Raw genomic sequence first — 12,683 nt, forward strand, 5'->3', positions numbered from 1 at the left:
CATATTGATATCGAAGGTGGAAAGTACCCATCAGCTGTGTTATCCAAATGGAACCTGTTGGCAGAATGGTGGTATCAATTGACATTCCCACCGAATAAAGACAGTAGAGCTTCTAGTGCATGGGTGTCAAACTTAATTTCACTCCAGGCTGCATCAACAGTATGGTCACCCTCAAAGGGCCAATTGTATCTGTAAAACTAGATGTCCAGAGCACCCCCCTCTTACATCAGATGTCAAGAGCCCCACCAACATCAGAAGTCAAGAGTCCCTAACCCTCCCTTACATCACAGTGCACCCGTCTTACCATGTGCTGCTGCAAGGAAGAAGCTGAGGGCTACAATGGGAAGTAGTAAGTGCAGGGTTTGGAGGAGGACCAGAGAAGGGCTGGAGTCAGCTTCTGGTGACTACTGAGACACGGGGGAGTGGCAGAGACAAGCCTCTCTGCTGCTGCACGGAGAAGCAAAGGATCTGGTGGAGGTGTTCTGTCCTTCTCTTGCCTGCCGACTGCTGAGACAAGGTGAGACAGAGTTGACATAAAATGGCCGGATTCTGACGCTGAGCCTTGTGTTTAACATGTGTTCTAGGGTGTTCTACACCTCTGAGATAATAGAAGATAATAGTTTATAGGCAGATCCTGATTCTTTGAACTAACTTTCCCATTGCTGGTTAGAAAAGTGGAAGTAAACCACAAGCCGCCTGACCTAACGCACCATCAATTCAAGCTCTTGCTACATATAACCACCGTAGCTAAACAAACCATAGCAAAGGTATGGAAATCCTTCACACTATGTGTTTTAGCAATGACAAACAGGGTCACACAAGCCATAATCCATGTCAAGACAGAAGCCATCCTATTAGACAAAATTGTCCCCTATGAAAAACTTTGGAGGCCCTGGATTGACAATTACTTACCTTCGACAACTCACTTGTATTTCCTTAAGACTAGATTCACCCCTTTAGCCCCAATAGCCCCACAAATGAACAGTGGGGCCTGCCTGGACTCTCTCTGGGTATCCTTCACTTCCCACTCCCCCTTTTTTTTCCTTTATCCTCCCTATACCTTCCACACCCCCAGCTCTATACCCACTATTGATGCCCAATCCTTTCCTCACTTGTGTACATTTCCATCAGTCCGAATTCTTCTCCATTAATCACGACCAAGGCCAAGGTACGACCTTGTCCACATCAGCCTACCCCCTTATAACTCATGAGATGGAATGGTTTGTTCACTGCTACGTGGACCACTGCTATACAATGATCCCTCACCTTTGATCAAATGCTGGACACCTTACTTCTGCTGAAGAAACAATCTCTCATACATCATTTGAAGAGTGGGCCCCCAATTCACAAACTCTTGCGTCCACTATTCATACCGTACAGTCTCATTTACTTATCCGCCTTCTAGGCTTGTGGTTTTCCTACAATGTTAAATTCTTTGTTTATGAATATCAGATACCTATCTTATTGTCACTAGCTTGTTTATTGTTATTTGTGCAAACTGCTTACACCCTGCTTTTATTTCTTGCTATAGCTTGTTGTAATGCCATTACTTTTACAAAATTAGAATATTTGAACAAGAAAAGTGGAAGTAGAAGTTCCTTTCCCAGTGATCTCAAAGGTGAGGTGTGTTACTGTTCGGGGGTAAAAAAAGCCAAGCCTACAACTTTAAAACCCAATGAGACGCAGGGTGACCCTTTGCATAGATATACACACTGCCTTGCCAAAACAAAAGGGGCCACCAAAAGAAAAAAAGGTCACACACTCTAATATTTTGTTGGCTTTGATTACGGCACGCATTTGCTGTGGCATTGTTTTTGATAAGCTTCTGCAATGTCACAAGATTTAATTCCGTCCAGTGTTGTATTCATTTTTCTCCAAGATCTTGTATTGATGATGGAAGAGTCACTGCGAAAAACCTTCTCCAGCACATCCCAAAGATTCTCCATGGGCGTAAGTTCTGGACTCTGTGGTGGCCAATCCATGTGGGACAATGATGTCTCATGCTCCCTGAACCACTCTTTCACAATTTGAGCCCCGATGAATCCTGGCATTGTCATCTTGGAATATGCCCGTGCCATCAGGGAAGAAACAATCCATTGATGGAATAACCTGATCATTCAGTATATTCAGGCAGTCAGCTGACCTCATTGTTTGGGCACATGCAGTAACTATCCAATAGGAGAGTTTCTGCATGCTTTGTTTAGTTAGTTGCTTAGTTAATTCCAGGTGGTGGCTTTTTTTTTTTGGCCAGGCAGTGTAAAAAAGGGATAAGAGGATGGGAAAATTATTATTTTTTGTCCTTAATTGATAATAAAACTTTGGATTAGGAGATAGGAAGGGAGTTGTGCAGTGGTGGTAAGTTGTATAGTTTTGAGTAAAATGCTTAAAATGTAATATTTTGTATTTTTTTTTTCCAGCAAACAGGCTGTAGGCTCCATTTTTACGTTTTTATCTAGCTATCCTCACCAGCTGTTAGCAATGACTGTTCTTTATATAGGAACTTTAACCACTTGCCGACCGCTCACTGTGCTGCTACTGCAGCACAGCGGCTCCCCCTGGGTCCAGCGACGTAAAAAAAGCCAAGCCAACACAGCTCCCGCTGTGTTTAGACACAGCGGGAGTCGGGCCGGAGGAGGACAGGCAGTGATTGTCAGGGAAAGTGTGAGAAGATCCGCCCGCTTGTGTAAACAAAGCAGGTGGATCTTCTTTGTTACAGACAGGGAGAGATCACAGGATTCAGCATAGCTGAACCTGCGATCTCTGCCTGTGTCACAGAACCCCCTCCCCCCACACACGTCAGTAAGCAGGAGGCATACATTTAACCCCTTGATCACCAACAGTGATCACTGTCACTGGTCCCCCCAAAAGTGTCAAAAATGTCAGTTAGGGGTCCGATATGTCCGCCGCAATTTCGCAGTCCTGCAAAAAATCGCAGATCGCCGCCATTACTAGTAAAACAAAATTAAAATTACATAAATCTTTCCCGTAGTTAGTAAACACGATAACTTTTGCGCAAACCAATCAAAATACGCTTATTGCAATTTTTTTTTACCAAAAATATGTAGCAGAAAACAAATTGGCCTAAAATGTTAAAAAATTTTGATTTTTAAATTTTTTTTTGGAATGTTATATATCAGAATGTGAAAAATGTTTTTTTTTTTTTTCATTGTCGCCCTTTTTTTTAAAAAATACAAAATTGCACAGGTCATCAAATACCACCAAAAGAAAGCTCTATTTGTGGGGAAAGAAATGACATAAATTTAATTTGGGTACAGCGTCGCACGAACGCGCAATTGTCCGTTAAAGTAACGCAGTGCCGAATCATAAAATATGGCCTTGTCAGGAAGGGGGTAAAATCTTCCGGTCTTAAAGTGGATAAAAATACGCTCATTGAGAATTTTTTTATATATTATAGTGGATTTGTATTGTGCACTGTGCAGCATTGTAAATGGTGTGGTGAGCATTTCTGCTGCGATACTACAACTACAAAGAGTGACAAAAGCACCTTTAATAAAGTATTATAACTGGTGTGATAGACCAGTGACCCCCCTAAACGACAGATTGAAGTGGGGTGTTATCTAACAGTATACTTTTTTAACAGTGTATTTGTGTCCTGCAAAAATTTTGCCTCTTTTGTTCCGTTAACTCTCCTACACACAGTGCCAAACTTAATGGCCAATTTTTTGTATAACTGGTGTGATAGACCACTGGCCCCCAATACCACAGGTTGAAGTGGGGTGTTATCCAACAGTATACTTTTATAACAGCGTATTTGTGTCCTGCAAAAATATTGCCTCTTTTGCTGAATTAACTGTGCTACACACAGTGACAACAGTTACTGACCAATTTTTTGTAGAACTGGTGTGATAGACCAGTGGCCCCCCAATACCACAGATTGAAGCGGGGTGTTATATACCTTCTTCCACATGTACTGCCCTTCTTATGAGTCTTTTGTCACAGGATAATTTAAAAAATGACAGGCATAGTAAGAGGCAGGCCCTTATGCAGGGGTGGTAGGGGTAGGGCAGGAGCAGTAGGCCGGAGCCAAAGTGTGAAGTTTCAGAAGGTGCGTTCGATTACGTCAAAGGATGCACCAGACTTGGTTGAGTGGCTCACTCAGCCTTCCTCTTCTGCACCCTCCTCATCCTCTCTATCTGCACCCTCTTCACTTTCTGCTGTGTGCACCCCCAAAGACACCACCACCACCATATACCCTCCGCTTGAGTCACTGGAATTATTTTCCGATCCATCACAAGACATTTACGATGCGCAGCCATTCTTGGCATCGGATCAGGAAGAGGAGGTAGCAACAGCCGCCACTCAGCAGTCTGACGACAGTACCCAGATCAGCCAAAGGAGGTTGGTCCCCGCTGTTGCTGCCTACTCTGAGATCTCAAATGTTAGTGGTGGGGAAGGTGATGTTGATGATAACGTGTCTATGGACGTCACGTGGGTGGGGAGGAGGGGAGTTCAGAGGGAGAGATGTACCAGCAGATAGGGAGGAGAAGCAGGCAGAACTTACATTGCACATGAGGGACAAAGCAGACTGCTAATGTATCAGGAGCGAGCCATCAACCATGTACAGTCACATCTGGCGCTCCCAGGAGGGGAGTTCAGAGGAGAGCTGTACCAGCAGATAGGGAGGAGAAGCAGGCGGAACTTACATTGCACATGAGGGACATTGACAGCTGTACTCCGGATCCAGCATCAGGGAACGCCTAGACCGACAGGTGTCCTACTACATCGGGTTAACGGCCGATGTGGACGCTCTGAGGAGTGATGAACCCCTGGACTACTGGGTGGGCAGGCTTGACCTCTGGCCAGATTTTGCACGATTTGCAATGGAACTGTTGGCTTGCTCCCCGTCCAGTGTCCTGTCCGAAAGGACGTTCAGCGAAGCAGGGGAATCGTGACTGATAAGCGCACTCGCCTAACCCATAACAGTGTTGACTACCTCACATTTATAAAAATGAATGAGGCATGGATCTCAGAGGAATTAAACACATGTGACCAGTAGACCATGTTTGTTTAAAATTCCTCATGACAAATATCCGCCAGACCGCCATGCACCCACAACAATTCATGGTCCTTCTCTTCGGTAAATACAGCAGCATAAAAGTAATTTCATATCCATTGAATTTCCTAATTTTTGGGGCCTGTAATATTCCGACAATTATTTTTCCTGTCAATGCCTAATGTACCTTCAGCCACAGAATACAACGTTCTTAGCTGTCAGGTAAATACATATGGGCTAATTTTTGGGGCCTGTAATGGCCGACACTTACTTCTGTATCCTGTGAATACCTAATGTACCTTCAGCCACAGAATACTACGTTCTTACCTGTCAGGTAAACGCATGTGGGCTAATTTTTGGGGCCTGTAATGGCCGTCACTTACTTCTGTATCCTGTGAATGCCTAATGTACCTTCAGCCACAGAATACAACGTTCTTAACTGTTAAGTAAACGCATGTGGGCTAATTTTTGGGGCCTGGAATGCCCAACACCTATTTATCCTGTGAATGCCTAATGTACCTCCAGCTACAGAATACAACGTTCTTAGCTGTCAGGTAAATGCATGTGGGCTAATTTTTGGGCCTGGAATGGGCGACACTTACTTCTTTATCCTGTGAATGCCTAATTTTTCAGACTAGAATTGAAAATCAATGGGTCTGTAAACGTTCCGCCAAATTGTGGAACGGATGCGGACCCATTTCACAGACCTGTGAATGGACCCTATATGTATTTGACATGTATTTACCGGCTGCTGTCAGTTCTGGCTGATTTAGAAAAAAAAAAAAATGTGTTTGCTGAAAAAAAAAAAATTTTTAGGGCAACTTTTCCAATAGCAATACTTCTGTTATGACATTGTCCATGTTGTGGGACTATTTGTGCACAGCTAGTAAGTATTTTGTGGCTGCAAATATGACCTAAAGGTTTTTAAAGTTCGCCTGCCATTAAAGTCAATGGGGCCCACCGCGAACTTGCGTTTCGCGAACATTTGAGAAATTTTGCTGATAACGTTCACGAGCCGCCCCGGCCGATGTTCGTCCATCACTAGTCACCATATCTGGTTGTATTATAGAGATATATTAATTTTATATACTGCTCCCTCTAGTGGTTAACAAGATATTAGCACTGGTCTAAGCACTTTTCATATTTTATTTATTGCAATTTACTTATTATATTTATTGTATTTTCATTATTGGGAGCACAAACAGGTGGAAGGTACATCCTTCAAGCAGTGGTCACATTACTTTCAATTTATTGTTACTATAATAATATAATGTATATTTATTGACCTTTTTACATCACTGCACATCACCATTGGAATATTCACTATTACGTGTTAGGGAGTAATGCCTAACCCATTTTTTCATATTCACATATCCTGATTTCCCAATTGGGAAATATAGGGGTGGCAGCAATTTTGCATTTAATTTTATTTTCACAATTATTTTCCATTGCGCGGGATAATTTTTTTCATAAGGCGATAATGTTGTTTTGCAAAAATATTTTCAATCAAAATTTATTCAAACGGAAAAAATATATTGAACTTTAGGTGTAGAACTCCCCTGACCCTCAAAGACTGGATGCAGTCCTCAGGCAATAGTAAGCAATGTGTACAGATGGGTGGCAGTCACTTTTAGATGCAAAGCTAAAGGAATTTATTGACTTTTACTCAAAATGTAGGGGCACCCGGCACCCATGGATAAGCAAACTCCACAATAATGGAACAAAAGTACATACACTTCACTGATAGAAAACCTTGAAGCCAACTGGGCATTCTGTGATTGTAGCTCCCGACTGTAAAGCACTTGTTCCATCAGCTGTCACTGTCAGCACCCTGGGTAGAAGACACCACACTCCACGGAGGTCCAAGCTTTACATCCAAGGTTCTCCAGCCCCTCATCACAACTGGAGGTTCTCCGTGGCTCCTCAATAGTGATGTCGCGAACCTAAAATTCGCCGTTCGCGAACGGCGAACGCGAACATCGCCAAATGTTCGCGAACCGGGCGAACCGCCATAGACTTCAATAGGCAGGCGAATTCTAAAACACACAGGGACTCTTTCTGGCCACAATAGTGATGGAAAAGTTGTTTCAAGGGGACTAACACCTGGACTGTGGCATGCCGGAGGGGGATCCATGGCAAAACTCCCATGGAAAATTACGTAGTTGACGCAGAGTCGGGTTTTGATCCATAAAGGGCATAAATCACCTAACATTCCTAAATTGTTTGGAATAACGTGCTTTAAAACATCCAGTGTTTGAATACGATCAGGTATGATGTTGTATCGGTCAAGTAGTGTAAGGGTTACGCCCGCTTCACAGTGACAGACCAAACTCTGACAGACCAAACTCCCCGTTTAACAGTCAGTCAGTCCATTTGCACAACCGCAAACTCCCCATTTGCACAAGGTTGGATACCAAGCTAGCCATGTCCCGTTCCTTGTCCTCACTGACATCATTGAAGGTCTCTTCCTCCACCCAGCCACGTACAACACCAAGGGTCCCCGAAAGGTGACAACAAGCCCCCTGGGACGCCTGCTGTGGCTAGTATTCCACCTCCTCAAAGCCACCTTCCTCCTCTGACTTCTCTTCTTCAGACTCCTCTCTCTGCGTTGCCACAGGTCCAGCAATTGACAACGACAAAGCTGCTTCTGGTGGTGATGGGGAGTGGACCACAACTCTTCCTCTTCATGCTCATCTACAGCCTGATCCAATACTCTTCGCAGGGCACGCTCCAGAAAAAACGCATATGGGATGAGGTCGATGATGTTGCCTTGGGTTCGACTGACCACCAGGGTTGTCACCTCCGCAAAAGGAAAGGACGCATGAGCCTACAGCCATTGTTCATGAGCATTCAGTAACGCGGCCAAAAAATACCCAGCTCCGCAGAAAGGATGAAAGAAAATGAATGTTTTTTCTATGAAAAATTATCCTGCGGATCGCTTTTGGTCTGTACACAATGAAGCAACGACCTTATCATCTGGGGTGTGCCAACACAATCCTAGAGGTGATCGCTTCATTGTGATACGCAAGCCCCTTCACCACGACAAGGTAATGATCCCGAAGGGGAATTGACACATGTATGTGCCTTTTTTTTTGTTTTTTGTTTTTTTGCAGCCACAGTGTAGCACCAGAGGCCAGAAAAATTAGGCATGTACACATGCATGAAAAAGTAGGTATTGCTGTAGCAGCGGCCTGAAAAATTTAGGTTTTTCAAGGCAGAAAGTGCACTAAAACATTGCGGCTTGAACCGTAGTTGGTGGCAAAGACGTCACGTAAGTCATCCGGCATGCAGAGAATGATTATATACAGCAGCGTGTGGACCATTTTTAGGCCAAGGCATCTCAGTCATCACCAGGCCTTTTTTAGTCAAATGCATCCCCCACTGTCAGTCCCTTCGGGATCCATGCCTCATTCATCTTAATAAACGTGAGGTAATCACGACTTTTTTGACCTAGGCGACTTCTCTTCTCAGTGACAATACCTCCTGCTGCACTGAAGGTCCTTTCTGACAGCACACTTGAAGCGGGGCAGGCCAGAAGTTCAATGGCAAATTGGGACAGCTCAGGCCACAGGTCAAGCCTGCACACCCAGTAGTCAAGGGGTTCATCGCTCCTCAGAGTGTCGATATCTGCAGTTAAGGCAAGGTAGTCTGCTACCTGTCGGTCGAGTCGTTCTCTGAGGGTGGACCCCGAAGGGCTGTGGCGATGCATAGGACTAAAAAAGCTCTGCATGTCCTCCATCAACAAGACGTCTGTAAAGCGTCCTGTCCTTGCCAGCGTGGTTGTGGTGGTAGGAGGAGGATTACTTTCACCTCTTCCCCTGTTGGATTCCCGTTGTGCTGTGACATCACCCTTATATACTGTGTAAAGCATACTTTTCAACTTATTTTGTAGCTGCTGCATCCTTTGCGACTGCCGGTAATTGGGTAACATATCAGAGACTTTCTGCTTATACCGGGGGTCTAGTAGCGTGGCCACCCAGTACAGGTCGTTCTCCTGCAGCCTTTTTATACGAGGGTCCCTCAACAGGCATGACAGCATGAAAGACCCCATTTGCACAAGGTTGGATGCCGAGCTACTCATGTCCAATTCCTCGTCCTCACTGATGTCATTGAAGGTGTGTTCTTCCCCCCAGCCACGTACAACACCACGGGTACCAGATAGGTGACAACGAGCACCCTGGGATGCCTGCTGTGGTTGGTGTTCCTCCTCCTCAAAGCCACATTCCTCCTCTGACTCCTCTTCCTCACACTCCTCTTCCAGTGTTGCCGCAGGTCCAGCAAGCGATGGTAAGGCTGTTTCTGGTGGTGGTGATGGTGACCACAACTCTTCCTCTTCCTCTTCACGCTCATCTACGGCCTGATCCAGCACTCTTCGCAGGGCACGCTCCAGGAAAAAAACATATGGGATGATGTCGCTGATGGTGCCTTCGGTGCGACTCACTAGGTTTGTCACCTCCTCAAAAGGACGCATGAGCCTACAGGCATTGCGCATGAGCGTCCAGTAACGTGGCAAAAAAATACCCAGCTCCGCAGAGGCTGTCCTAGCACCCCGGTCATACAAATACTCGTTGACCGCTTTTTCTTGTTGGAGCAGGCGGTCGAACATTAGCAGTGTTGAATTCCAACGTGTCGGGCTGTCGCAAATCAAGCGCCTCACTGGCATGTTGTTTCGCCGCTGAATATCTGCAAAGTGCGCCATGGCCGTGTAGGAACGCCTGAAATGGCCACACACCTTCCTGGCCTGCTTGAGGACGTCCTGTAAGCCTGGGTACTTCTGCACAAAACGTTGCACAATCAGATTCAACACATGTGCCATGCACGGCACATGTGTCAACTTGCCCAAATTCAATGCCGCCAACAAATTGCTGCCGTTGTCACACACCACTTTGCCGATCTCCAGTTGGTGCGGGGTCAGCCACTGATCCACCTGTGCGTTCAGGGCGGACAGTAGTGCTGGTCCGGTGTGACTCTCTGCTTTCAGGCAAGTCAACCCCAAGACAGCGTGACACTGTCGTATCCGGCATGTGGAATAGCCCCTGGGGAGCTGGGGGGGTGCAGTTGGTGTGGAGCAAGACGCAACAGCAGAAGAGGACTCAGCCGAGGAGGTTAGCAAAGAGGATGGAGTAGGAGGAGTAGAGGAGGTGGCAGCAGGCCTGCCTGCAAGTCGTGGCGTTGTCACCAACTCCTCTGCAGCAGAGCCACGCATTCCATGCTTGGCAGCCGCCAGCAGGTTTACCCAATGCGCAGTGTAAGTTATATACCTGCCCTGACCGTGCTTTGCAGACCAGCTATCAGTGGTCAGATGGACCCTTGCCCCAACACTGTGTGCCAGACGTGACATGATTTCCTTTTCCACAATAGAGTACAGGTTGGGGATTGCCTTTTGTGAAAAATAATTTCGGCCGGGTACCTTCCACTGCGGTGTCCCAATAGCGACAAATTTTATGAAGGCCTCAGACTCCACCAGCTTGTATGGTAAAAGCTGGCGGGCTAAGAGTTCCGACAAGCCAGCTGTCAGACGCCGGGCAAGGGGGTGACTCTGTGAGATTGGCTTCTTACGCTCAAACATTTCCTTGACAGACACCTGACTGTGGGCAGGTGAGCAGGAACTGCTGAAGGTGAGAGGCGGAGGGGCGGGTTGTTGATAGGGGGCATGGAGGACAGCAGTGGTTGACGTGGCTGAAGATGCTGGACCAGGAGGAGGATGGTGGCTTTCAGTTTGTATGCTGCTTTTACTCATGTGTTGATCCCATAGGCGTTTGTGATGTGAGATCATGTGCCTTCGCAAAGCAGTTGTACCTAGGTGGGTGTTGGACTTCCCACGACTCAGTTTCTTTTGGCACAGGTTACAAATGGCATCGCTGATATCAGAGGCAGACACACAAAAAAAATGCCACACTGCTGAGCTTTGCAAGGACGGCATTCTGGTGGTGGCAACAGCTTGCGTTGATTGGCATGCTGTCTGGCTGACCCCGGGTGCCGAATCTACATGCTGTCTGACTGCGCCACTAGCTCCTTGCGATGACCTCCTCCCCCTGCTTCCAACTCGTCTCCTCCTCCTCTCTGTCTCCCCATCTGAACTTTCCCCCTCTTCTTCTGCTCTTCGAGCAGGCACCCAGGTGACATCCACAGACACATCGTCATCATCAGCCGCTTCACTTGACAACTCAGCAAAGGCAGCAGCAGCAGGTACAACATCATCATCATCATCACAATGTACGTCCATGTGTATAATGCTGCCTGACTGAGACATATCCCCGTTATCTACATCCTCTGGCACTAATAGTTGCGCATCACTTATTTCTTCCAACTGATGTGAAAATAACTCCTCTGACGGATCAAGTGAAGCGGCTGTGGTGCTAGTGTTGGTGGTGGTGCCGGCGGGCTGGCGAGTGGTAAATTGAGAGGTGCCCAAAGCTGAGCTGGAGGAGGATGGTGCATTAAGGTTCCGAGCGGAAGCTGTAGACGATTGGGTGTCCTGTGTAAGCCAGTCAACTATGGCCTCAGAATTTTTTGAGTTCAGGGTCTGTGGTGGCCTCTGAACACTGGGCATTATTCTAGGGCCTAAGGAAATCACAGCACCACGACGGCCCTTGCGGGGTGGCCTGCCTCTGCCTGTTATTTTTTGTGTTGTTACTGTTGTACTATGAGTGCAAGGTGCTGTGCCACCCCTATAGGAGTGTTGGGCAGTGGGTACAGTACACTCTGTGGACCTGACAGTCACTGGCACCCAGGCAACTGCAATTAAAAAATATATATATTTTTTTTACTTTGCAAGCTGCTGTGCCACCTTATATATCAGTGGTGGGTGGGCAGTGGCACAGTACACTCTCTGTGGACCTGACAGCAGTCACTGGCACCCAGGCAACTGCAATTAAAAAATATATATATATTTTTTTACTTTGCAAGCTGCTGTGCCACTTTATATATCAGTGGTGGGTGGGCAGTGGCACAGTACACTCTCTGTGGACCTGACAGCAGTCACTGGCACCCAGGCAACTGCAATTAAAAAATATATATATTTTTTTTTACTTTGCAAGCTGCTGTGCCACCTTATATATCAGTGGTGGGTGGGCAGTGGCACAGTACACTCTCTGTGGACCTGACAGCAGTCACTGGCACCCAGGCAACTGCAATTAAAAAATATATATATTTTTTTTTACTTTGCAAGCTGCTGTGCCACCTTATATATCAGTGGTGGGTGGGCAGTGGCACAGTACACTCTCTGTGGACCTGACAGCAGTCACTGGCACCCAGGCAACTGCAATTAAAATATATATATATATTTTTTTACTTTGCAAGCTGCTGTGCCACCTTATATATCAGTGGTGGGTGGGCACACAGTGGCACTGCAGTGGGCACAGTACACTCTGTGGACCTGACCGTCACTGGCAGCCCAGGCAACTGCAATAATAAAAAATATTTTTTTTTTTCAATTTATTGCAACAAGATGCTGTGCCACCGTATATATATCAGTGGTGGGCAGTGCACTGCAGTGGGTACAGTGCACTCTGTGGACCTGATGCAGCACTCACTGCAATTATGACAGAGGAAAAAAAAATATATTTTTTAAAATGCAAGGTACTGTGCCTGTGCCACCCGAAATTAGTGTGGTGTGCACACAGTACAGTCTGTGGTAGGTCTGTGGCCTCTCACACACAGCGGGCAG

The sequence above is a fragment of the Pelophylax lessonae genome, assembly GCF_965119305.1.
Source record: "Pelophylax lessonae genome assembly, chromosome: 2".
NCBI lineage: Eukaryota > Metazoa > Chordata > Amphibia > Anura > Ranidae > Pelophylax > Pelophylax lessonae.